This window comes from Hemicordylus capensis, chromosome 1 (genome assembly GCF_027244095.1).
Source record: "Hemicordylus capensis ecotype Gifberg chromosome 1, rHemCap1.1.pri, whole genome shotgun sequence".
Taxonomy (NCBI): domain Eukaryota; kingdom Metazoa; phylum Chordata; class Lepidosauria; order Squamata; family Cordylidae; genus Hemicordylus; species Hemicordylus capensis.
Window position 1 is genome coordinate 283,716,902 of NC_069657.1, and position 25,783 is coordinate 283,742,684.

Genomic DNA, 25,783 nt, shown 5'->3' on the forward strand with positions numbered 1-25,783 from the left:
ACTGTGCACACACTGAATTCCCACATTTGCACCAGAGAACAAAGCAGCCTTGTTCATCCAGTACTCTGCATGCATATTTGAAGCCCTGTACACACCCCTGGATCATTCATCATTGGCATCCGAGCTCCTCTACAAGCACCATTATACTTCGTGATTCCGGTTTCAAAACTGTAGTGCCACAATGGATGCTTAGACAGAACTTACACAGCAATTGTGTGTATAAGTTATGTCCCACACAATTCAAATGCACTAGCCAAGGAAATGTTTCTATCAGCAGTGGTCAGTCCCATTGATGCATGTACTACAAGGCCAATCCAAAGCAGACAGTGCTGCTCTAGTGGTAAAGTAGTGCCAACAAGTCGGTGTCAACTCCTGGTGACCACAGAGCCATTCTACCAAAGAAAACCAAATGGCTCTAGCGGTACACACTACATATTGTATACTCAGTCTCTGTGTGTTGCCTCCAGGCTATAGATTAGCACGATAGCAATAGCAATAGCACTTACATTTATATACCGCTCTATAGCCAGAGCTCTCTAAGCGGTTTACAATGATTTAGCATATTGCCCCCAACATTCTGGGTACTCATTTTACCGACCTCGGAAGGATGGAAGGCTGAGTCAACCTTGAGCCCCTGGTCAGGATCGAACTTGCAACCTTCTGGTTACAGGGCGGCAGTTTTACCACTGCGCCACCAGGGCCTGCGCCACGATGCAGGAGAAAAGCCGAAGCACATGCTTTGAACTATGACACATGCCGGCCCATGATGCCTACTGCCTATCCAAGAGTGCCACAGACACCCATTGCTTGTGCTGTGGCCTCAATATCACAAGTTGGACACCCATGGTTAAGGTCTCTTTTTTTGTTGTCCAGGGTTCAAAATGTGCCTTTTGCTGTGTTACTGACTGCAGACACAAGCTCTTCAAGGGTTACAAAATCACTGTATGGTTTGGCCTTCTGCTTGCCAGGGAAACAAAAACATCTTTCAGTGCTTGGCCTCAAAGCAGCTTGTTCCTAGTTACAATTGGCAGGGACCTGGAAAGAATTGGATGGAATAAAGAAAGGAAAAAAATCATCAAACAATCCTATTTTCAGTGGGTGTTCTGGATCGTTTCTGTTGAGAATCCACAAGCATGAACTTTGTTTCAAGGAAAAATGGAAAGCCACCGAACAGGATATTAGCTCTAAGTCACAATGGAGACACAGCACACCCACAACAAACTATTTTCCTTGTGTGTGACATTCTAAGGGTGTGTGAAAGAAAAACCAAGAAGTGTGTGGTGTGTGTTAGAGAAAGAGAAATGGTTCAGCAGTCTTTAATGTATCTTGTCATGGAAGCCCGATCATAAGAGGATCACATTGTAAGCAAGCAGAAGCATCCTAATCATGTTCAGTGGATAAAATTTACCAGGCTCTGCTCTGCTTGCCACTGAGTTGCCATCTGCAACTCTTTACATAAACTAAGTTATAAACCCCACTGGCCCCCACACAGGGAATCATGGGGTCTAGTCACAGGACCACGTGGGCAGGTGAGCGGGAGACAGGGTTCAACCTATCTTCCCCCAGATAACTGATTTTTGTTTCTTTGGCAGATAAGCTGCGCACCCACTCAACCCATGCTGCCGAGAGTAGTGCGGATCAACCAAGGCTGGGACTCATTTCCCTGGCCTCCGGATATCCCATAAGGCACCACGCAATGAGCGCAGTGCCTTGGGGGATTCTGTCAGATGGGCACTCTAGGCGCCCATCTCTCTGTCTCCTCAGGCTGCATGGAGCCCGAGGAGACACACGATCTCGGCAGCCGGGTTGAGGGAGTGCTTGCTCCCTGAGCCTTGGCTAAGAGCCGGGCATGAGAACGGGATCTACGTGGATCCCAGCACTCCACACAAAGCTGCCCTAACCTGGGCTAAGCTGCTCATCAGAACAGATTCATGGCATAATTGTACCCAACTGTATCCATCTAGAATCACGGCATAATTGTATTTGGGGGTGAGGAAAAGGGGGGACTGGGACAGCTGAAAGTGCACTAGTACTGTGGGTCCCAGAACATTAGAATGTTTATACCCTTATTGCTTGAGCCTGCAAACTGTTATATTACAACAGAGGCTTGTGGGATTAGGCAATGTACTTATTAATTTATCATTCATTTTCTGAGCTCTGTGAAGCATCTGATATGCAATTTATATCTGCATTACAGAATGAATTATATTGAAATGAACGCTGGAACTTTATTGCTAGCAAAGTGTTGTAAAAAACATTTAGAATTTTCATGCTACTTTCCTTTCAATGTACAGAGAAGTAGGGCACTGACTCTTCCCCAACCCCTATTATGTGGACTGAGAAAGCGAAAGTGGTGATTTACATACATGTGTACCCCAACAACTGATGCAGAGCCAGTGTATTTTTGCATGGATATTTTTGCATGGATAACTCTGTACCCGAGTACAAAATTAACACAACAAGATGCCCTTAGAAAGGAAGTCTGTTGCTTGGTGAGAAAAAGTCCATGCGCCTGGTTGGTGTGAAGCAGAGAACAAAGAGGCCTGTTTACTTGTCAGTAGCCAAGTGGGAGTAAAACACTTAATATTTTGAAATCCAGGGTTGTGTTATTTCCTGTTGAGGAGAACTATAGGTCCAGGCTGTGCACATTGCCATGCAACTATTGAAGTCACAGATTCTCTGTCAAAAAAAGGGCAGCAAACTATATCTTATTTATTTTTTATATTTGTACACAGCCCCAAACATCCATCTCTAGGTGGTTTACAGCAACATAAAACAAATTAAAACAGAAATTAAAACCTTAAAACAATTTAAAGCCACAAGTCAAAGCTTGGGTGGAAAAATGTGTCTTTAGAGCAGGGATTCTCAACGTGTGGGTCCCCAGATGTAATTGGACTTCAACTCCCATAATTCCCAACCAAAAGCCACTGGGGCTGGGGATTATGGGAGTTGAAGTCCAATAACATCTGGGGACCCACACGTTGAGAAACCCTGCTTTAGAGACTTCCTAAAAGTTGTCAGAGATGGGGAGGCTCATTTAAGCAGGGAGCACATTCCAGAGTCTCGGGGCAGCAACAGAGAAGGCCCATCCCTGTGTAGCTACTAGATGAGCTGGTGGCAAGTGCAAGCCAACCTCTCCAGATGATCTCAATGGGCAATGGCACTCATAGTGACAAAGACATTCTCTTGAATACCTTGGGCCTAAGCTGTTTAGGGCTTTAACCAGCACCTTGTATTTTGCCTGGAAATGTATTGGTAGCCTGAATAGTTAATTTTAATTTAGGAGTAATATGGTCTCTCAGAGATGACCCAGAGACCAACCTGGCTGCCTCATTCTGTACCAATTGCAGTTTCCAGATTAAGTAGAAAGGCAGCCCCACATAGAGTGCATGGCAGTAGTCAAGTCTGAAGATTACCAGCATAAGTGCTACTCTTTATTATTTATCTATTTATTTATCTTTAGTATAAGATAAAAAGGTCGTTTATCTCAAGAAATGGATGCAGCTGGCGTATCAGTCAAAGCTGATAGAAAGCACCTCTGGCTACCATCTAACCTGAGACACCAGAAGCACTCCCAGACTGTGTACCTGTTCCTTCTAGGGAAGTGTGTCCCCATCCAAAACTGGCAGATTAAAACTGTCTCTTGAGTTCTGACCCTGCACAATAAGTATGTCCATCTTATTTGGATTCAGTCTTGATTTGTTATCCCTCATCCAGCCCATCTCTGCCTCCAGGCAGGCATTTAGGGAGATTATGCCTTCTCCTGATGATGTGGACATGGAGAAATAGACTTGGGTGTCATCAGCATACTAATAACACTCTGCACCAAATCTCCTGAAGATCTCTCCCAGCAGTTTGTTAAAGGGCACTGGAGACAGTATGGAGCCTTGGGGGACGGCATATAAAAGTTCACATTTTTAAGAACAACTGTCTCCAAGTGACACCATCTGGAATCTGCCAAGAGGTAGGAGTGGAACCACTCTAAAGCAGCTCCTCCCACTCCCAACCCTCTCAGATGGTCCAGAAGCATACTATGGTTGGTAGCATCGGAAATCGCTGAAGATAGAAAAGGACCAATAGAGTCCCACTCCCTCTATCAATTCCCAACTGGAGAGTATCCATCAGGCCAAACAAGGCAGTCTCCACTCCACAGCCTGCCCCAAATTGTCATAGGTTACCCACAGGGAGACGAAGACATCAACTGAAGCAGGCTTTTGGAAAGGCCAAGCATCAGGGGAGCAACATGAAGTTGCACTGGTAGCTGCTTTTATTTGAGAACATAACAAGCTGTATTGCCTGACATGCTCTTGCAGCTTTATGAGGGAGGAGAAAGAGTTCCATAGTCACAAGTGACTAAACGAACTCTATGCAGGGCTTGTTTTGCAGTGCTGGGTGGGCAGAGGGAGAAGGAATTTTTGCTTCTCTCCTTTGCAGGCAAAAGCCCTTGTCATGTCCAGGAATATGTCCATGAGGGTTGCATGACCCACATAGATGGGGATGGGGAGAAGGCGGAAATTTCTCTCTCCAGGTGAGAGAATGAAACCTGAAACTATCAGTCTAACAAAGGGGAAGTAGAGTAGAGAAAGCATAGTCAGAGGGGGGATTCCCTTGCTCACGCATAGTGCCCCTAATGATCAATAGCGTTGCTGGTGTTAAGAGTCAATGCCCATCAGGAGCTGCAACGCCAACAAATGCCGGATTCGGAAATGAAGTTTCTGCTTCAGTTTGAGCTAAACAAAGTCAGTCCGCATTCTAGATGGGCCTGTCTCTATATGTTGTGCAATGCACTGGCTGCAGTGAATCAAGTTAAAGGTTTTCATTTCATTTTTGGTGAAACTGAACTCACCAAAAGAGGCCATAAGCACAGTAACAGACTTTTGAAATTATTTAGGTAGGAAATGTAAAAGCCATGGAAACAAGGAGCTTTCTTCAAAATACTAGCAACTCCTCTCTGCTGGGAGCATAGTACACTCAAAAAAGAAATGAGGTAATTTTTGCTGGAGGAGCTTACAATAGGAACAGATGCCCACTTTGCCTATCAAAGGGTCTGTGAACAATCTAAAGACATGCCTACAAAAACAAGGGTAAAGTTTCATTTTGTGACTCTTTTTTAAAATTTGAGTTTTGAATATTCCAAAGGTAGTAGATAAATCCTGAAAAAAATCCCAGAATCAAGATAGCATAAAATGAGACCAAGTATTCATGGTTTGTAGTTTTATACCACAACCATATATCCTTACACCACATGACATTTATAATTGCAAACCATGCAGATGCATTGCCCTGGAAAGAGAGCGCTAGCTGACTTTAACAGACAGACTGTGCTCTACCTAGATTGTAACAGTCAGCAGATTGTAACAGTCAGATAGCAGCAAAGAGAGAAATGCAAGATATTGAGGCTATTCCCACAACCAGCAAAAATCGGGAAGGCTAGCCCAATTTCTCCCAATAGTGGGAAGCAACGAGAGCCACACAGCTCCCAGCAGCAAGCCCACTTAAACCCCCACTTAAATGAGGTTAGCAGAGTGAGCGCTGCGTTAACCCCATTTCTCAACAAGCCTCCCAGCATCGGGGTGGGGGGGTGGGGCTCCCCAGAATGCCCCGCACACTCATGTGGGACATGCTGGTGCTTCCGGTGGCCAGGAAGCTCCCAAACCCTGCCGCCCCAACAGGCTCCATGACGGAGCCGGTAATCGTGTGGGCAGCCGATCCAGCTGCCAAGGGCGGGCTCCCTGCTCATCTCTGCTCTCCCCACAAAACCCTTTTAGGCTCTCCACACTGCTCATGTGGAGAGCCTTCCTAAGATCAATGAATTTGTACTTTCAGTCATTGTCTAACTGGCTTAGATATACAAAAATGGAAAAACTCAATCTTTATCAGGTGGAAGAGCCTAGAGACCATTCCCATATTTGTTCTCCTCAAATGCCTTAAAGCAGTTCTCAAATTGGGGTTCAGGAATCAGGAGGGAGTGATCAGGGGGGCAGATGCCTTACCTGACATCTCTGAGGTGTGGAGACAGTCAAGGGTGATGGGAGAGAGATGGAGACAGAAGCAAGTCAGCACTTGACTGTTTGGGCTGGCAAGCCAGGGGAAAGTTCCCTTTCAGGAGACATTCACTCGAGCTTAACTAGTGAATGGCCAGAGAAGTACCATTGCTGCGCCTGCCCCTGGCTTTGTGAGCAGCAGAGGGGTCCGGTGGTTTTCAGCTCCTGTCTCCCTCAGAGAAGTCAGAGCTGCTCTTCATCAATTCCTGACAAGGTCTCTTCCTAAAGTTTGGAGGAGTGTGCAAGCTGAGTACAAAGAATTAAGTGAGAAAGCTTTGGGAATACCGGCTCCCTTGGCTTGATTTCTACTTGTGTGAATCAGAATTTTCAGCAGTTGCTGCTAGAAAGAGCAAATACCTGGCGAAAAGAACTTGGAACCTGAAATTATACTGACAGTCAGAAACAAAAAACCAAGTTTGAAAAACTAAGTAGGGCTAAGCAAGCCCATCCTTCTCATTGAAAAGGTAAACGTGCTTTTATTATCTCTACCTAACTAAATCAATGGCTCACCTGCTGATTAACGAAGTGTGGGTACTCCTAACATCAACAAAGCACTAGCCCCCATGCTGGTCTGCCATGCTTCCAAAGTCCGGGTACTTTTTTGCCTTTGCGCAAGAGCGCAAACACTTTTCAGAGCTTGCCGGCACTCCGGAAAAGCTCTGCTAGACTGGAAACACATTGCTTGGCCCTCAGCAACATGTTTCTGGTCAACATTTCATTAGTAAGGGTGTCAACCAGTAGCTTTAATCATAGGGAGGGGGGATATGTTGCTTTATATATTGTTATTATTTGCGGGGTGGGGGGTGCCACAATATCAAACAGTTCAAGAACCCCTGCTTTAAAGCACTTTCCACAAGTAGTGCAACTTACTGCTACTAAAGCATAGATGAAGTATATCCATTGCACCAATTTCCCAATTCAGCCAGGGTGATTTACAATCAGGGTACCTTGCTATGACTTGTATATGTAAGTATCTGGAGCTGTGCATGGAGGAAACCATGCTAGACTGGTCCCACCCACATATCCAGGCGGCTGGCACAGTCCCTCTAAGAATGCTTGTCACCTGCTGGAAGCAGAAATAGATGTCACTGGTACTAGTGAAACATACATAGCAGCTGTGCACATGTTCCACTCCTAAAGCAATGAAGTACTTTATCCAGGAGATCCAGAAATTGCACCCACAACCACTTGGCATGTCATGGGATTCTGCACAGACCTTGTGCATGTCAACAGGGCGAGTGCCAGAAAGTATCCCTGTGGATTATGCCCATTGCCGTCTATAACTGATGTAGCGGGCAGTAAGCAATACATGTCGTATTGTGCTGACCATGCTCTGTGAAAGGGAACAGGTTGTCCTGCCAAGAAGCTATTCTGGGAGGAATTTTCCTTTCAGGCTATGGTCCTGAGAAGGTTATTTCACCTTTGCTGGCCTACCTATGTCGATGTTAATAATATTCAGGGCTCTATGAAGCACTCAAACACAGGGACTTCCTGAGCAAATCCTGGTGCTCATTACAAGCATCTGCTTGTATGGTTCAGAAAAAGCTGCACATTCCAAACAGCCAAGTGGTTTTGGTAGAACATCAAACAAAATCCTCTTCCCAACCTGTCCTGATGTGACACCCATCCCACATGCCTCTGCCTGAAGTTACTATCCAAGGATGTCAACATGACATGGATGGTTCTCAGGAAGGAGAATGATTTTATTTCGGTTACCCCTTTAGAAATAAGTAGGCAGAAAGCTATAAAAATTCTTGAGCACCTGGTTAAAAGTGAAAATAGTGCCAGCTGGGAATCTAGGTCCCCCCTTCAGCTTTGTACAAGGCCTAGTGCCTAAACATTCTAGGAATTTGGATACCACCACCACCACCCCCCGGCGCCCGTCCTGGAAACAACACTACACGTATGTGATTTTATACATCTTGCAAGTTCTCTCTTATAGTGCTTTTTTAAAGATTCAGCAAAATTTTTCTCTATGTGTGATTTTTAAGAACATGTTTAAGCTATATCAAGCAAGCATACTGAGACCACTAAAATTAAGAGGGAGGAATTAGAGAGACATTCCGCCGCCGCCGCCCCCCCTGCCCCCCGGCCAGGTCCTGCCTCTGAAACCATGCCAGCAATAACGAAGGCAAAAGCATGCAAAACGTTTTACCCACATAAGCAGGACGGAGGGCCCATTCTTGCCGCCATGGCTTCCAGCCTGCTTGCACTGACCGCCGGTGCTGCCATGCAGAGACACAAAGGCTATTACGTGGCAATGTCTGAAAAGCCAATCCATGCAGACATGTGCGTTTGGCATTAACATTTGCAAATACAGCACACTGTACTGACAAGCAGAAGAGGTACAAACCCTATTCAGGTATTATATGAAGCGTGGATGCTGGACTGTACCCAGCGAGAACAACTTTAGACGCATGCTGGCAAGCAAGGCCCCCATGCCAATGTGCTCTAACCACCCCCCACCCACCCCCGATCCATGCTGGCAGTCCAGCGTACCCAGTCGCTGAAGCTTCCTCCCCCACTGAGTACAGTATTTGCATCCTCAAAGAGGTGACTCCCACGAGCAGCAGGAACCGGGCTAAGGGAGCCCAGCCCGGTTCCTGCTGCTCGTGTACTGCAACGAGAGCCATGTGGTTCCCGGCAGCAAGCATCCCTAAATGCCTCCCCTTAAACAAGCTCCGCTAAGCCCATTTACCTGATGGTGAGCTGGTGTGGCTCTTTGCCAGTTCACAAGGACACCCCCAACTGGGAGGCTACAACAAGCCTCCCGGCATTGAAGGGCACCCTAGAATGCCCCGTGCACTCATGTGGGGCATTCTAGGGCTCATGGGGGCCGGGAAGCCCCCGATCCCTGCTTCTCCAACCGGGACACCCCCTGACGGAGCCAGTAATCGTGTGGGTGACCAATCTGGCCGCCCAGGGCTGGCCGCAGAGCCCTTTAAGACTCTCCGCACCGCTCGTGTGAAGAGCCTTATTGTATAGTCATGGACAGAAAGGGGGCCGAGCTACAGAGTGTAAGCCCCATGTGGGACATGGGGCTTGATAGTGCACTCATGTGGGTGCTCTACATGTCCAGGTCCAGTTGCAATTGCCACCGGACTGTTTGGTGGCAACCTGCTGTGTTGTTTTTATGCTTGTATTTTATAGATTTTAAATTTGGTTTGTTTTTATATTTTTTAGCTTAATGTTTTTATTGTCTTTTTATTGTATGTTTTAACTTTTGTAAACCGCCTTGGGGTTGTCTTTTAACGAAAAGCGGTCTATAAATGCAACAATAAAATAAATAAACTCCAAACCAGGCCTTCTTAAGAGTTGCCCCGGGACTTTGAAATGCGCTCCCAACCAAGATTAGAGCCTCCTCAGCTCTGGATGTTTTAAAGAAAAATGTGAAAACATCGCTATTTAATGAGGCTTTTCGCCATCGTTTTAAAGTTTTACGTCTTAAAGTTATTTTAGCTATATTTTAAGCTGTTTTAATTGATTTGGTACTTTAATTGTTGTTTGTGTTTTAGAATTGTTAACTGCCCGGTTATTTGTATATAAAGCATATAAAGATATCGGTATATAAAGTATAAAAATACACTAAATGCACAAATAAAACAAAACAAAACAAAATGCTTCACTTTTCCTAGCATATGTTATATAAATGGCACTGTTGACAGGGAGAGGGAGGGGCAGATTAGGGGTGGAGTAGCACTGTATACTGAAGAAGGGATAGGATCCAACAAGCTAGAAAATTTGGGAGGACCGGAGTCATTATGGGTGACCATACAAGGACTGAAAGGTGTGTTACTAGGGGACGTGCTATTGCCTACCAGATCAAAACACTGAGAGAGACCTGGAGTTGGAGAAGCAAATCAGAGAGGCATCAAAGAGAGACAGAGCTGTAATAATGGATGACTTCAATTACCTTCACATAGCCTGGGCAAATTCACATGTGAGTATTGACAGAGAGGCCAAATTTCTAGACATGTTAAAATGACTGTGCCTTAGAACAGTTGGCCGTGGAATCAACTAGAGAGATGGCAGCCTTGGACTTAATCCTGAGTGGATTAAGGACACCTAGGACCTGGTGCAAGATGGAAGGGTTGTAGAACCATTGGGGAACAATGACCATAGTGTGATCTAATTCAGCTTGTATGTGAGTGGATCACTGCCAAGGAAGTCCAACACAGATGCATTGGACTTCAGAAGAGGAAACTTCTCAAAAAGGAGGGGACTTGTAAAAAGGAAGGTGAAAGGGAAAGTCAGGAGCAGTGTTCCCTGTAAGGTACGTGCATGTGCACCTGCTCACAAGTTTTTTTTTAATGTCCTCTCAATTTTCGATCCCGCTCAGGTTGAATCAGGAAAGCCCGATTCTGAATGCACATGCACACATACTGCCTTGATACTGCCACCCACAACAAAACTCATTCTGCACACAGATGAAAAGAATTAGAGAGAGGGGGAAATTACTCCAGAAAGCAAGGCACCTGTTTAAAAAGACAATAATAGAAGCTCAGTTGGAATGCATACCAAGAGGGAGGAAAGGTACCACCAGTTCAGGAGGATGCCAGTGTGGCTAACAAGCAGAGCTATAGCAAGCTATAAAAGGGAAGAAGACTTCCTTCAGGAAATGAAAGTTCTGCCCAAATGAAGAGAACAGAAAAGAACATTAACTCTGGCAAAAGAAATGCAAGGAAACAATAAGGAATGCAAAAAGAGAATGTGAGGAAACTATAGCTAGAAGTGTCAAAGGGAATAATAAAAACTTCTTTAAATAGATCAGAAGCAGAACACCTGCCAGAGAGGCAGTTGGACCCTTAAATGATGAGGGCATGAAAGGGATTATTAAGGAGGATAAGGAAACTGCAGAAAAGTTAAATGAGTTCTTTGCATCTGTCTTCATGGTGGAGGGTAGTGACCATATACCTTCTCTGGAACCGAGATTCTCAGGCTTGGAGGCTGAAGAACTAGGCCAATTTGAGGTCACGAGAGAGGATGTTCTAAACTATCTTGAAAAACTAAAAATTAACAAATCACCAGTAGCAGATGGCATCCACCGAAGAGTTCAGAAGGAACTCAAATGTTAAATTGCTGATCTTCTAGCAAAAACAGATAACTTGTCCCTACAATCAGGCTGTGGTACACAGTGGAAAGTAGCTAATGTAACTCCTTTTTTTTTTTTTAAAGGGCAGTCCAGGAAACTACAGGCCGGTTAGCTTAACTTCTGTGCCAGACAAATTTATGGAAAGCATACTTAAAGACAAAATTGTTAAACATATAGAAGAACAGGCTTGGCTTAAGAAGAATCAGGATGGCTCCTGTAAGAACAAGTCTTGCCTAACTAAGCTTTTGGAGTTCTTTGAGACCATCAACTGGCATGTGGACAAAGGTGATCTGGTTGACACAGAGGCTATTCCCACAATCAGGTGAAATCGAGCTAGGGGGGCCTAGCACGATTTCGCCTGACCGTGAGAACCACCGGGCTTGCAGGCGAGCCCGGTGGCCTCCAGGCGGTTAACCCGCCAAAATATCCCTCCTCTTACATCGAGTTTGCGGAGCAAGTGCTCCGCAAACCTGGCTTTTAAAATCATGAGTTGCCATAGTGCGGCTCTGCGCCTCAGCAACTCACAAGGAGACCCCTGACTGGGAGGCTAAAAAGCAGCTTGGGGGTCTCTCCAGCATGACCTGCACACTCGTGAAGGGCATGCTGGAGCTTCCAGGGGCCATGCAGCCCCCAATCCTCCCAGCCCCCGCCAGCTCTGTAATGGAGCCGGCAGTTGTGTGGGCAGCCAATCCAGCCGCCCAGGGCTGCCGCCTTGTTTGTCTGCGGGGAGAGCGGGCTAAGCCCGCTCTCCCCGCTAACCCCCTCATGGCTCTTCTCACTAATCATGAGAAGAGCCTCACTGTATACTTGGACTTCCAAAAAGCTTCTGACAAATTTCTCCACCAAAGGCTCTTGAGTAAACTTAGCAGTCATGGGATAAGGGGACAGGTTCATGTGTGGATTGGTAACTGGTTGAAGGACAGGAAACAGAGGCTGTGGCCACATTTGGAATACTGTGTAGAGTTCTGATCACTGTATCTTAAGAAGAACATTGTAGAACTGGAAAAGGTGCAGAAGAGGGCAACCAAGATGATCAGGGCTGGGAACACCTTCCTTATGAAGCAAGGTTACAGCATCTGGTGCTCTTTTGTTTGGAAAAGAGGCTACTATGGGGAGATAGGATAGAGGTGTATAAAATTATGCATGGAGTAGAGAGAGAGGACAGAAATCTTTCTCCCTCTCTCACAACTCTAGAACCAGGGGTTACCCCATGAAACTGAAGGCCTGGAAAATTTAGGACCAACAAAAGGAAGTACTTTTTCACACAGCGCATAATTAATCTATGGAATTCTCTGCCATGGGATGTGGTGATGGCCACCAGCTTGGACGGCTTTAAAAGGGGCTTAGACAAATTCATGGAAGACAGGTTTATCAATGGCTACTAGTCTGGTGGCTATTAGCCACCTCCAGCCTCTGAGGCAGGATACCTCTAAATACCAGATGCAAGGCAGTACAGGTAGGAGAGAGGGTATGTCTTCAGCTCTTGCCTGTGGACTTCCCAGAGGCATTTGGTGGCCCACTGAGTGAAACAGGATGCTGGACTAGATAGGCCTTGGGCCTATGTTCTTATGCTTCAATCAGCAGGTATTGTTTCAATTTAAAAACAAACAAAATAAGACACTTATATACATCACTTAAAATAAATTATTTTTAAGAGACTGTGGCAAAAAGAAACATTCCTAGTCTAAAATTTCCCCAAAGAATGTTTGCTGAATATTTTGGGTAATAGGAATCTTTCAAAGTTCTGCTTGCACCGCCTGAAATCAAACCAACCCACAACCCACAGGGCCCTGCCCTCTACTCCGCTTCTGGGAAGATCAGATGAAGATCCATCCACAGTAGCCCAGTTGACTCGCTTGGTAAAACAAAATCAGCTCTTGGGACACACATGCCTATTTATAGCCCTTCCACTGAGCCAACAGTGAATCTTTTTCTGGGGCACTCTTTCATTATTGCTCTTTCCTATTTACTTTAATGACCACTGTTTCCTTAAGGGCAGCCTTATAGTCCTGAATTACCATCTCAAATACAAAAATAGACCTGGGTGCCAAGAGGGCACCATCTCGGGTTTTCTGTTTTTAAATACAGCACGGACTAAACTGCATTCAAATCCTTAAGTTAGCATTCCCAGGCTATTTCCAAACATTTCCAGTAACAAATTAAATCTGAATGGCCACCTTTCTCCTACTTTTCAAGGAAATAATTGTGTTTCATCTGCTACTATTCATGTCTGCAGAGAGGCTCTGTAGAGAACTGAATACTTCTAGGTTGTTAGGAGAGAAAAGTAACATTTATATTAACTATATATGGACCTCAAACGTAAAGAAAAACAAGACTAAAAACATAGAGAAGGTGTCTCACTGCTGGGGGAGGGAGATGGGTGGTGGAGGACGTAATTTGCAATGTTTAAGTGCACATCCACAAACTAATCAAGAATACTAAACAGTACTGCAAAACAGAAACAAGAAAAAGAAAAGAGGTGGTCTTGTATTAAACAATGGCAGACATCTATATTAACACTGTGCTTGTGAAAACTTGATGCGCTAGCAAAATCAGGAGCTTGCATTCAAGATTAGTGTTGTACTAGTGCAAACAAGCTTGCATTTGCACAATAAGGTGGGATGCCTCCTGCTATTAGGGGTGTGCATGGATTCGAACCGACCTGCTGAACTGTACCCACTCCAATATGACAACCGGAATGGTTTGGCCGTCTACTGGTAAAGGGGAATCTGGTGAGGATTCCCCTTTACCAGTAAAGGGACAGGGGGCTTTCCTAAGGCTAGAGGGGGGCAGGGGAGTCAGGGATACTTACAAGAAGGAGTGGTGGTGGCTGCAGGATTGGGGGCAGCTCCCTCCACCCCTGCCGGCCTCCCCCAGGATAGCCCGGGCAGGTGGCGGCCCAGTGCATGCAAATTGTGTGATCATGCAAATGGCCTCTGCACATGTGTAGAGGCCCGAACTGGGGCACCACCTGCCCAGGAGTGAGCGTGGAGGTCACTAAAATGGCCTCCACATGTGTGCAGAGGCCTGAACCAGGCCAGAGAAACCCCAAACTGGGTCCCTGCCAGTCTGGACTACTCTGGGGGAGGCTGACAGAAAGCTGCCACCCCCGCACCAGCCACCAATCCTTCTTGTAAGTACCCCTGACTCCCCTTCCATCCCCTCCAGCCCTAGAGAAGCCCCCCTGCCTCACTGGATTCCCCGTTACCAGTAGACCAGGGCTGCACGACTTTGACCCTCCTGCAGATGTTAGCCTACAACTCCCATAATCCCTGGCTATTGGCCACTGTGGCAGAGGATTATGGGAGTTGTAGTCCAACAACAGCTGGGGGGGCTAAGTTGAGAAGGTCTGGAGTAGACCAACGAACCAGCCCAATTTGAACCCAGACCACCTGAACCCCCCCGGTTTGAGGCAAACCGAGGTTCAGACCAGATCGGTTTGCACATCCCTACCTCCTGTGACATCTTCCTCATGTTTTTTTAGAGAACCTTTGTGCAAGACTGCAGCTTCAAACATGCCTGTGACTGCAAATTTAAGCAATCGTCTTGCATTTGCACAACTTTGTTACAGAAATGTTAGCCTGGATGTTGGCCACCATCTTTCCATGTAAAGAAATGCTATGTGTAAGTGGAATGTAACAGTAGAAACCTTGGCTTGTTAAGTTTATTGAACAGTGTAGCGCATTGAAGCCAGTCTTTGTCTCAAAGCAAGCTCACGTAAAGGGAAGAAAAATGCTGAATCATCCTCTCTCTTGCTTTCACCCACAAAGGCTGTTCCTTTAAACTTAAACTGTTCCTTTAGTAGCTCAATCGCTTCCACCACACCCACTTTTTAAAAGAGTTTAATCCCCCCTCAGGTGTGGGCAAGATTCCAGGGAACTCTCCTTCTCATTACTATTGGAAAAGTACACAAAAACCTCCATGTGCAAGCCTACATGTGATGAGAAAAACTTGGTAGAGTTGCTAAGCAATCAAATTGAGACGTGTGTTGTACCAGAGACAAAAAACCCTTTCCAGCCTCCTTTCCCGAGTTAAAAATCCACTCAAAGAGGCTGGTTAAAATTGCAAGGAGAAAAGGAAAAAAACAAAACTTTATTTAAAATACTACAGACTGCTTCCATCTGAGGCTTTCTCAGCTTTTAGTTACAGGTAAAAGGAACACTCAGTAGTTGCAAGAATACTTCAAAAAGCACACCAGTTGCAAGCAACAGGGATATAGGAACCTTTAAAAGCACTTTTAAAGGTTACAGAGACTTTTGCAGTGCCCTGGATGGATAGATGGGCCCAGGCTCAGAGTTTCTTAGCTTGTTACCTTAAAGATAGAACACAATAGACCAGTTGTAAAGATTTGCAAAGCACACCAAAGGAAAGTAAGAAGTCTAACGCGAGCTAACAAACTGCTCCTTGGCTAAAGCCTTCCCTGAAACCAAAGCCCTGGCTTCCTTCCTGAACTCACCAAATCCATGGTGGAGACTAGGGATGTGCCCGAAATGTATTCGGCACCGGTGGGGGTGGTACTTTAAGGGTGAGGGAAGGTGTACTCATCCCTCCCGCCTCATTCCCCCCCACCGGCACTCCATTATTTGTAAGCCCCTCAGGGCAGCAGCGTTCCTCCCTGCCGCCCCGTTTCCCTCATCGGCTGGAAGTGGCCGGAAGTAGTGACCGCACGTGTGCCCGCTGCATGCACACGTGTGCACGCACATGCAACAGGCGCACGCACGGTCGCTACTTCCGCCTACTTCCGGCTGATGAGGGAAACGGGGCGGCAGGGAGAAATGCTGCCGCCCTGAGGGGCTTAAAAAATAACGGAGTGCCAGTGGGGGGGGGGAATGAGGTGGGCGGGGTGAGTACACCCTCCCCCATCCTTAAACTACCACCCCCGCCGAACCCTCCCCGCCGCCTTTATAATGACCTCCAAAATGTTTTGGGCTCAAGCCTAGTGGAGACTTCAGGCCCCCACAGTCCTAACTTCCCAGGATTGCAGTCCTCCTTGTTGCTACCATTTGTCTGGCCAACAACCTGTTGCAAGACCAGCCTGGGTCCAGCTGAGAACAAAGAAACCCTTCTCCTCCTGCTGCAAGACCCTCAAGGTTCTGCCCACCATGTGCTGAGTGGCTGATCCTTAGAGGTCACTGCCTGTCAGTCAAGATAGGGTTCACTTCTGGTTAATTCTTTAGGGGAGGGGAGAGGCTGTTCACTACAAACAGTTACTAAAGTTTATTACTTAACTATTACCATATTTTAAACAACAGTCCTACCTCCAACAGCCTTGGAGAAGCCACTGTGTAGACAATGCTGAGCTAGATGGACTTATGGTCTGACTCAGTATCTGGCAGCTTCCTATGTTCATATGTTCCTATGGCAATGGTAAACCGCTCTGCTGCAGCACTTTATTACCAACTTTCCACTGGTGGCATGCTCCTAGACAGAAATGTTCACCACAGGTTGCTTGGCCATGTCATCTACACGTTCATAGGTATCCCTATTTTCATTGGTGAAATGTGAAGGGTATGCAAGAAACATAGTAAAGTATGCAATGAACATGAGAGTCAGGATCCTCATATGTTCTTGTGCTTTAAATCTTTCTCTCTCTCTCCCTTTTTCAGGAGGTCTGGCTGCCTTGTAATACAATTACATGGTATCTAAAGAAGAAGAAGAAAGAGGGGCACTGATCTAATTAAAGTTCATTCCAAAGAAATCAATTGTACAACTTTAGCTATGTTTAGGACTGCTGTTTCCAAAGTAGCTGGACTGAGGCCAAAGTGAGGAAGACCTTCAGCTATCCTGCTAAAACCCTTGCAGACTCAGAGAAGTACCCTTAGAAAGAGTTATATGGGGGCTTCTCCTCATGAAAGCACTGAGAAATCTCCAGGGTGACAAACCATGATGATCACAACGACTAGCAATTCTTCTTAATAGCAGGCACCAGTTCTAAATATATACTTTTCCTGTTTCAATCCCTTGCACGTGTCTGAGAAAGTCTCCAAACTAGAAAAGAACATAAATAAGAATGCTGATGGAAATAGGTCAGCAATGTGATCTCTCCCTCTCAATGCATCTGGCAATGCTTAGGCTTTCAAAAGTGTGAGTAGCAATACTCCTCCAAGCAAGCACAAATACTTGCCTGGCACCCAAAACCAATACATTACTTGAAATTAAGTCCACATTACTTCAACAGGATTTATTTCCAGGGAAGTGGCTTTCGATCAGGTATTTCCACACATAATAGTCAAGTTGCCAAACAAACAAGATCAAAATAGTGGTGGTTCTGAAAAGACCTCACTTAACATTTTCCTAACTGGAAATGTGTGCAGTATCCAGATACCACCCAAACAACCCCCCATTTTTATCAGTGGGAGACCTGCTGTGGACAGTTCTAAATTTGTTCATTCCAGACCGCAGAACACAATTAAAATGTACTCTAGCCCTCACCACATTCCTATGTTAGAGCTCTTCCTTCCCTTTAGAGACAGTTTCAAGAAAACAAAACAAACCATTTGACTTCTGTAGGCAAGATTATGTTCGTACTTTTATGAAAGGGCTCTTAAAACTTTTGTTATGGTGAACCTTCACATGTTTAAAGAAATGGTTTCAGCCTCCTCAACCATAACTAAAAACAAAATGATGGCACAGCAACTAGGCTCAGGTTCCCACTGGAAGCATGGAGCCAAGAACCCTAAAAGAAAAGAGAAAAAGCACACAAAACTGAAGAGAGATGGTATACAAGAGGGCCAGGATCCAAGCAACAATCTTTGGTGCAACCAGTGAAATGTTTAATTTTGTTTATTTGGTGCATCAGACTTTCCTCAACACCATATTAAAGGCTGCTTTTGAAACTTCCCTCAGCTTTAAAAGCGGCTTGCATGTGGCACAATGCTGTGGGGTGAGTGGGGGAGGCTACTGTTGGAGCCCTGGTCTCCTAAGGTGTGAGGAACTAGTTGTGGTGGTGTAGGTTTCCAAGAAGGCGGGAAGCAAAGGATGCAATGACAGAGTGTCATGGCTAGTTCACAGAACCAAGCTGGTGTGGTATTTGGTCAAGGGCATCCAAGATAAGTCTGCCACTTGCAATGTGATTGGTTCACCACATGCTCAGATCTTTACTCAACAATCTACAGTGTTCAACCTACTTGTAGTCATTCTGTGGTAGAGCAGTAAATATTTGGACTGAATGTTCAATGGTGCATAATCACCTAATGCTGCAGCGGGAAATGACTTAACTAGCAAGCCCAGAGGTTGCTGGTTCGAATCCCCGCTGGTATGTTTCTCAAACTATGGCAAACATCTGTATGCAGCGATATAGGAAGATGCTGAAAGGCATCATCTCATACTGCGCGGGAGGAGGCAATGGTAAACCCCTCCTGTATTCTACCAAGGACAACCACAGGGCTCTGTGGTCGCCAGGAGTCAACACCGACTCGACAGCACACTTTATCTTTACAACAGTGTACAGCCAAATTCACTTGAGCAAACTGATGAGTTAAGAATGGGAGTTGGTCAGTTACTTGAGTACATGATGAAGGAACCTTTTGATAGGTGTCAATGGAGTCCAATATTTACTGCTCCACCACAGAATGACTGAAAGTAGGTTGGACACTGGTAGTAAATACAGCTTCTTGAGTTAAGATCTGGGCATGCAGGAAAGTATGTGCTCTGCTTGTGGATCAATTAAGATATTCCAAGCAACTAGGTTAGGATTCAAGGTGAATTGTTGTTCGAAACCTAGCCTAGGGAATATCATCTTATTAGTGGAGATTAGCATCTTATTAGCAGACTTGGCAGATTTAAAACATATGACGGCTACATGGAGCAGTCAAACAAAAAATATTTCCATGTACACTGAACAGTAATCTGAGAAAAGGCAGCTTTTCATGTTACAGGAAACAGCACATTCACTCACCCTGTGGATTAGTTGTTTTGGTTGGAATACCCAGTACAGCTGGACTGAAATGCAGAAAAAGTCAGTTTTTAATTTGGAAACAGCCACCTCTCAAATACACTGGCTGATATCCTAATGAAGTATGCACATTTTGAGGGCCTGCGAGGATGTGTCAGGCGCCCTCACACAACTAATCCAGTCTTGCACTCATGCTGTGGTGCAAGAGGACTAAGACTTCCAAACGCACCGGAAGAACAGAAACATGTCATGGAGGATCAGTGATGTGTCGTCACTCTTGCAGGATGTTTCCAGAATGTGCACAGCACAAGGACATCTTAGCCTTCTTTTGCAACAGTGTGAGCAAAGAGGGATTGGGGGAGTTACAGAAAGGATCCCCACAGACCCTCCTATTGCATTTTATTAGTCAGGATGCCAGCCATCAACTACAGTGTAAGAAAAAGCAGAAGCCCAAAGAAAACAAAACTTCAAAATTGCTCCTGTAAATCTTGAACAATTAAGGTATTATCACGATCACTGGAAAGCAGGCCAAGGTCGCTTAGCCCGCTTTCCAGTCATCGTGAGACCCAGTGGGCTTGCAGGTGAGCCTGGTGGTTCCCTGGCAGCTAGCCCACCAAAGCAGCCCTCCCCTTAGCCCAGGTTAGCGGAGCGGGTTAGCAGAGCTCCGCTAACCCAGGCTTCCTGATCGTGTATTGCCGTGGTATGGCTCTGCGCTACGGGAACACATGAGGAGACCCCTGGCTAGGAGGCAACGAACAGCCTCCTGGGCTCGGGGGCATCCTAGAACTTCCAGGGGCCACGTGGCCCTCGATCCCCGCAGCCCCCAATAGCTCCATGACGGAGCCTGCAGTCGTGTGGGCGGCTTATCCGCCCGTCCAGGCTGCTGCCTTGATCGTCTGCGGGGAGAGTGGGCTAAGCCCACTCTCCCCACAGAACCCCCTCCAGAGGGTCTCAATGATCACGAGACTTGCCTCAAAGTCATTAAAAATATACTTTTATTGGATTCCTTTTTGGTGTGTGATGTTATATGATGTATAGAGAGGCTCTCTGTGCCACTAAGTGAAACCTGGCATTTTGCTTCACTGATTCCTACTTTGGATAACAACTGCTTTAGTGATATTTAAAACTGAGAATGCATTTTTGAAGCAACACTAAAATATCATTAAATTGACAGAGAGCATCAATCTGCATATTTTATACGAGAAAAATCCCACTTGAAAAAACAAAAGCCCCACAAGTGAATCATTTTAACCAGTAATTTACCCTGGATATGTTTAGCAAACTGCCACCAATCTATCCAGAATCACTCCTCTTTTTCCAATGGAATTTGCCACCAAATGTTTAGCAAAGTGCACACTTGATCTACATCTCTATATTTCTGGTTTTTAAAAGGCAGTATTTTCAGCATCAGTAGCAAAGAAAAAGATAAACCATTTGACTTGGATGATTCCTTACAAAGAATCTAACATAACATAACCTAACATTTGGCATAAACTCTGGGACCATTCACAGGGCTGGGTGGGTGGGGGAGCAGGCGGGCGGTGGGAAGGCTGCACAAATCTTACCTCTGCCCCGCCTCTCCCCAGACAATCACAAGCAAGTTGCTGGGAACATGTTCCCAGATGAGCAGTGAGCAGCTCGGGAGCCCAGGATGACACATCCTGGCACCCGGGTATCCTACAATGCACCATGCACCAAGTGTGGTGCACTTGGGGATTCCTGCAGGAGAAGGGCGCTCTAGGCTCCCACCTCTGTATGCAGCCCGAGCTCCCACGTGATCAGGGAACTGGGCTGATGGTGAGTTGGCGCCCTTAACCCGTACTAAAATCCAGGCTACAAAGCCAGGCTAGGGGGCACTGGCCCACCAGGACTGGGCCCAATCCTGGCAGTTTTCACACACAGTCTAACCCAGGCTGGGCTTCCCTAGCCTGGGTTAGGCTGCGCGTGAGAACCGCCTTGCCAAACAGGCAGCGATCTCAATGGTCTGAAGTATTCTCTGCTTGGCATAAGGCTCTTATAAAAAGGGTAACAGTGAAAACTATGTGGAGATCAACCGTTGTCAAGACAGCTAATGCAAGCTCCAGCACAACAGTCTTCCCTTTGTTCACACTGCCTGTCTGGTGTGTTGGCCCTGTGCTATGAAACAGCAGCCACCACTTTGGGGTATTTGGACCCAATATTAGAAACAAGGACTGCAGGGTCCAACTGTACACAGAGTCACTAAATAAAAAGGGTCCTGAGAGCACCATGTCATGGAACGACTGTTCTTTGTGTTCAGAGGCCGACTCGCTATGCCTCATCTTTGTTAGCACTGGTGGCTAAAGAGCTAAATGAGCTACAGATTGGCTGAATAGCAAGTTGCTTCTGAATTTGAAGAAAGCAGAACTGTCCTTTGGCACTGCATAAATTAGTTGCAATTAGGCTGTGCTGCAGAAGACCCAAATATAACTTTAGCTACCAAATCTGAAGCTCCGAACCGATCCCCAGGGCACGTTCAGAACTCTGGAAACAACTGCTTCCTTCTACCGCCACCCCTATGCTTTTAGCACATTGGGGGATTTGTCTTGAGCTCCTGACTTGGGCTGTTGGTGCTGCCTCCCTCCTTTCCACGACTGCTGGTTGCCTGCATTGGTACAGAATTGTAGAGCTGGAAGGTCTTCAAATGCTGGGAGGTCCTAGAGGTCTTCAAGCCCCACCCCTGCTCTGTGCAGGAAACGGCTGCAGCATCCCTGCCAGCTGGCTCTCCAGACTCGGTCTGAAAACTGCCAGCAAAGGAGAGCCTATCACTGCAGGAAGCAGTCATTTTACTGTCTAACAGCAGTGAATTTGGAAATCCGGGGTCATGCAGATGGCCAGTGTGCAGGCGTGGTGGCCTCAAAAATGGCTGCCACCAGCACAGAGAGGGTCTAAAACAGCCCAAACTGGACCATTTTGAGACCGGGGGGGGGGGGGAGAACCTCCAGAGACACACACCCCTGCAGCCGCCGCGCCCCCTAGAGGCGGTGAGTGTTAAAACTTTTTAAAAAATGTTAGAACCCCCTGAACCAGCAGGGGCAGGTGGGGGCGGGGGAGAGATTCCGCCTTGACCCTCGACTACACTGGGCCCAGTCGAGCTCAAGGGCAAACCCTCGAGCCCGGCCAGTTCGATGGCGAAAGGGCTTGAGGTCGAGCCGGTTTGCACATCCCTACAAAGGAGAGCCCACTGCTCCATGAGGCAGATTATTTCACTGTCTAACAGCTCTGACAATTTGGAAAGCCTTCCTAATTCTAACCTCGTCATCTATGCTGCCCTCCTCTGAACCTGTTTCCATGTATCAATCTCCTCCTCAAAAAACAGGGCCCAGAACTGGTCACAGTATTCCAAGTCAGGCTTAGTCACTGTAGAATGGAGTGGAATGACTGCTTCTCATGTTTGGGACACTATGCTTAAGATTGCATTTGGTATTTTAGCAGCTGCATTACATTGCTGGCTCATGTTCAACCTAATATCCACTCGAGCATCTAGGTTCCTCCCACATGTACTGCTATTAAGCCGAGTCTCTTCCATTCTGTACTTGTGCATTTGATTTTTCTTACCCAAGTGCAGGATTTTACTATTGTCTCTGCCGAATTTCATTTTGTTGGTTTTGGCCCAACATTCGAGCCGGTCCAGATCAGATTGAATCTTGAGTCTGCTGGGAATTCTCTCTGGTAGGAGAAACCCTTTTCATTATAGCAGAGTGCACAGAGGCACAACACAGCAGAACTTAGTTAGGCATGCATGTATGCTGAGAGTAAAGTAATTTGGAGCCAGTTCATAGTTCCAAATCAATATAAATGGTATTTACTAGGGAACTCCATTCTAGTTAGGAAAGTGAGGAGTTAGGATCGCTAATCTAGCTAGCTAGCTAGATGCAGATGGATTCTGCATCTCTGCACACATGGTGCAGGGAGAGGAGCTTGCATGTTGCAAGGTAGAAGGAAGAGAAAGGGAAGAGAGGAAAGAAGTGGCTGGAAGGAACGCAGTGTCCCTGAGAGTAGCAATCTACATTTCAAAGGGATAGTGTCAGAGCAGTAGAGAAGGGATGACCAGTGTCTTGACTCTCTAGCCCTCTGACTCACTAGTCTGTCCTCCACTGTCTTTGAGACAAGAGACAGCGCAAAGTCCTTCACTTCCAACAGAGTCCGGCCTTTTAAGGTGATAGCCAACCTCTCCCACTCTAGAGTTGTGACATCTGCAGATTTGATAAGCAAATCTCTCCTCCCTCCTCCAAGTCCTTTATAAAAATTGTGAACCACACAAGGCACAGGACTTGATACCTCCTTCTAGGATGACACAGAGCCATTAATGAGCACTCACGAGGGTATGGTTGATCAACCAGCTGTGAACCTACCTAACAGTGGCATCATCTAGCCCCCATTTTACCAATCTGTTGACAAGGATGTTGTGGGAGACTCTGTCAAATGCTTTGCTGAAATCAGGGGCATAGCTAGGGAAGAAGGGGCCTGTGTTCCCCCCTCTCCCCCAGGGGCCCCTTGCAGTGAGCAAGATAATGAAGAAAAAGGGGAGGGGTGGAGCTGGGATGCCCTCAGGAGCTGGGGGGCCTGAGTTCTTTGAACTCATCCTTCCAATTATAGCTACACCCCTGGCTGAAATCCAGATAGCCTATGTCCACAGCATTCCCATGCTCTGCTCAACTAGTAAGTAAAGTAAAGTGTGCTGTCGAGTCAAGGTCAATTCCTGGAGACCATAGAGCCCTGTGGTAACTCAGTCAAAAAGGAGATGAGATTAGTCTGGCAGGACTAGTTATTGGCAAATCTATGCTGCCTCCTGGTAATCACCATATTCTCTTCTAAGTGCTTACAGGCAGACTGCTTAATAATCTGTTCTAGGATCTTGTCAGGTATCTATCTATCTATATACTGCCTAATATATCTATCTGTAGGCACAAAATTCAAGTTACAATATAAAACAAGTTGTTCTAGTAAGAACTAATCAGGCTACTTTCCTTTCACTGTCTCTACAACTGGACTAAATTTGGTTCAAATCAAGGTCCACAAGTTAGATCGCTTGCACCTCAAATGTTCGTGCATCCACCATCTTGGATCAGGGTGGATTACATCATTACAAACTACACCACTGAGGTGTCCCTGTGTGTCACTCACTACAACTGTATCAAAGTTGGTTCAGATTGGTTAGACAGTCCTCAGGTCAGTACACTTACACCTCAAAAGTTCAAATGTCCACCATCTTGGGTCGGGGCGGATGACATCACCACAAACTACACCATTGGGGCATCACTATGTGTCCATACAGCTGTAGCAAATTTGGTTCAAATCGGTTAGACAGCCCACAAATTAGTGCACTTGCACCTCAAAAGTTTACATGTCTGCCATCTTGAATTGGGTTGGATGACATTGTCACAATCTGAATTGCTGAGGTGTCCCTATGTGTCTTCAGCTGTAGCAAATTTTGTTCAAATCGGTTAAGCGGTTCACAAGTTAGCCCACTTGTGCCTCAAAAGCTTATGCGTCTGCCACCTTGAATCCACAAATTAACCTGCTTGCACAAGCCTCTTAGGGTTTTTGTTTTTTTAAATATTGATGTCAAGCTGACAGGTCTGTAGTTTCTTGGCTCTTCTCTTCCTTTTCCCGCTTTTTGAAGTTAATGGCAACAGTTGTCATTATAGTGCTGTATTCAGAGAGTCCTTCCTGCTTTCCCTCCCCCATTGTGTTTTATTTCTCAGCAGCCCCTCCCCAGGCACTGTTCTCCCAGCTCAGCTCACTTCTGATACTGGAACTTGGCTGAGGAGAAAAGGGGCTGTGGAGCAGGGCACAGGCTGTAATGTGCTAAGCCAGTAAAGTAAAAGGTAAAGTGTGCCGTCGAGTTGGTGTTGACTCCTAGCAACCACAGAACCCTGTGGTTGTCTTTAGTAGAATACAGAAGGTTTTTTTACCATTGCCTCCCCCTGCGCAGTATGAGATGATGCCGTTCAGCACCTTCCTATATCGCTGCTGTCCGATATAGGTGTTTCCCATAGGAAACATACCAGCGGGGGATTTGAACCAGCAACCTCTGGCTTACTAGTCAAGCCAGTAAAGGTAAAGTGTGCCTTCAAATCGGTGTCGACTCCTGGCGACCACAGAGCCCTGTGGTTGTCTTTGGTAGAATACATTCTATGTATGGGATTTACCATTGCCATCTCCCGTGCAGTATGCCAGTAGGGGAGGGGTATATTTTAGCACCAGTCTTGTACAATTACAATAAGACTCACTCCTCACCCAACTCCTAAGCTTCAGGTTTAAGCACCCAGATCTGCCATCTATTTTGGCCCTCATTTACATATTTGGCCCAAAGTAACTAGCAAACGGTTTGCATCAAGACTGTACAACTTCAGCCCTCCAGCTGTTGTCGGGTTACAATTCCCATCACCCCTGATCACTGCCAACAGTGGCCAGCGGTGCCCTTACCCCTGGGCTTCGGGGCGAAAATCCAGGGCCTTCATACCACCTCCCCGCCCCCGCCAAATCCTCTTCAGTCTGTCCTGGGTGGTGTGGTTGCTACTGGCCCGCACTGCACTGGGCGGCCGAGTGTGATTGTGACTGTGTGCCAGGTGCTTTAGAAACAGAGGGGGGAGTGGGGAAAGAAATATGTGGGATGGGAAATATGTTAAGTTATGTACTGAAATGTTTCTGCTCATGCATATTTGCATAAATGTACCTGTTTTATATCCTTACATTCTTGAGGAGTTCAGTTGCTGTTTGTGCCATCAA

The 25,783-nt window shown here is 46.2% G+C and overlaps 1 protein-coding gene across 2 annotated transcripts in view; it reads right to left on the reverse strand.

The window, feature by feature from the left end:
• The window catches only part of RNF144A (ring finger protein 144A), a 78,303-nt gene that overhangs the window by 26,262 nt on the left and 26,258 nt on the right, over positions 1 to 25,783 (reverse strand). The window lies entirely within an intron of this gene.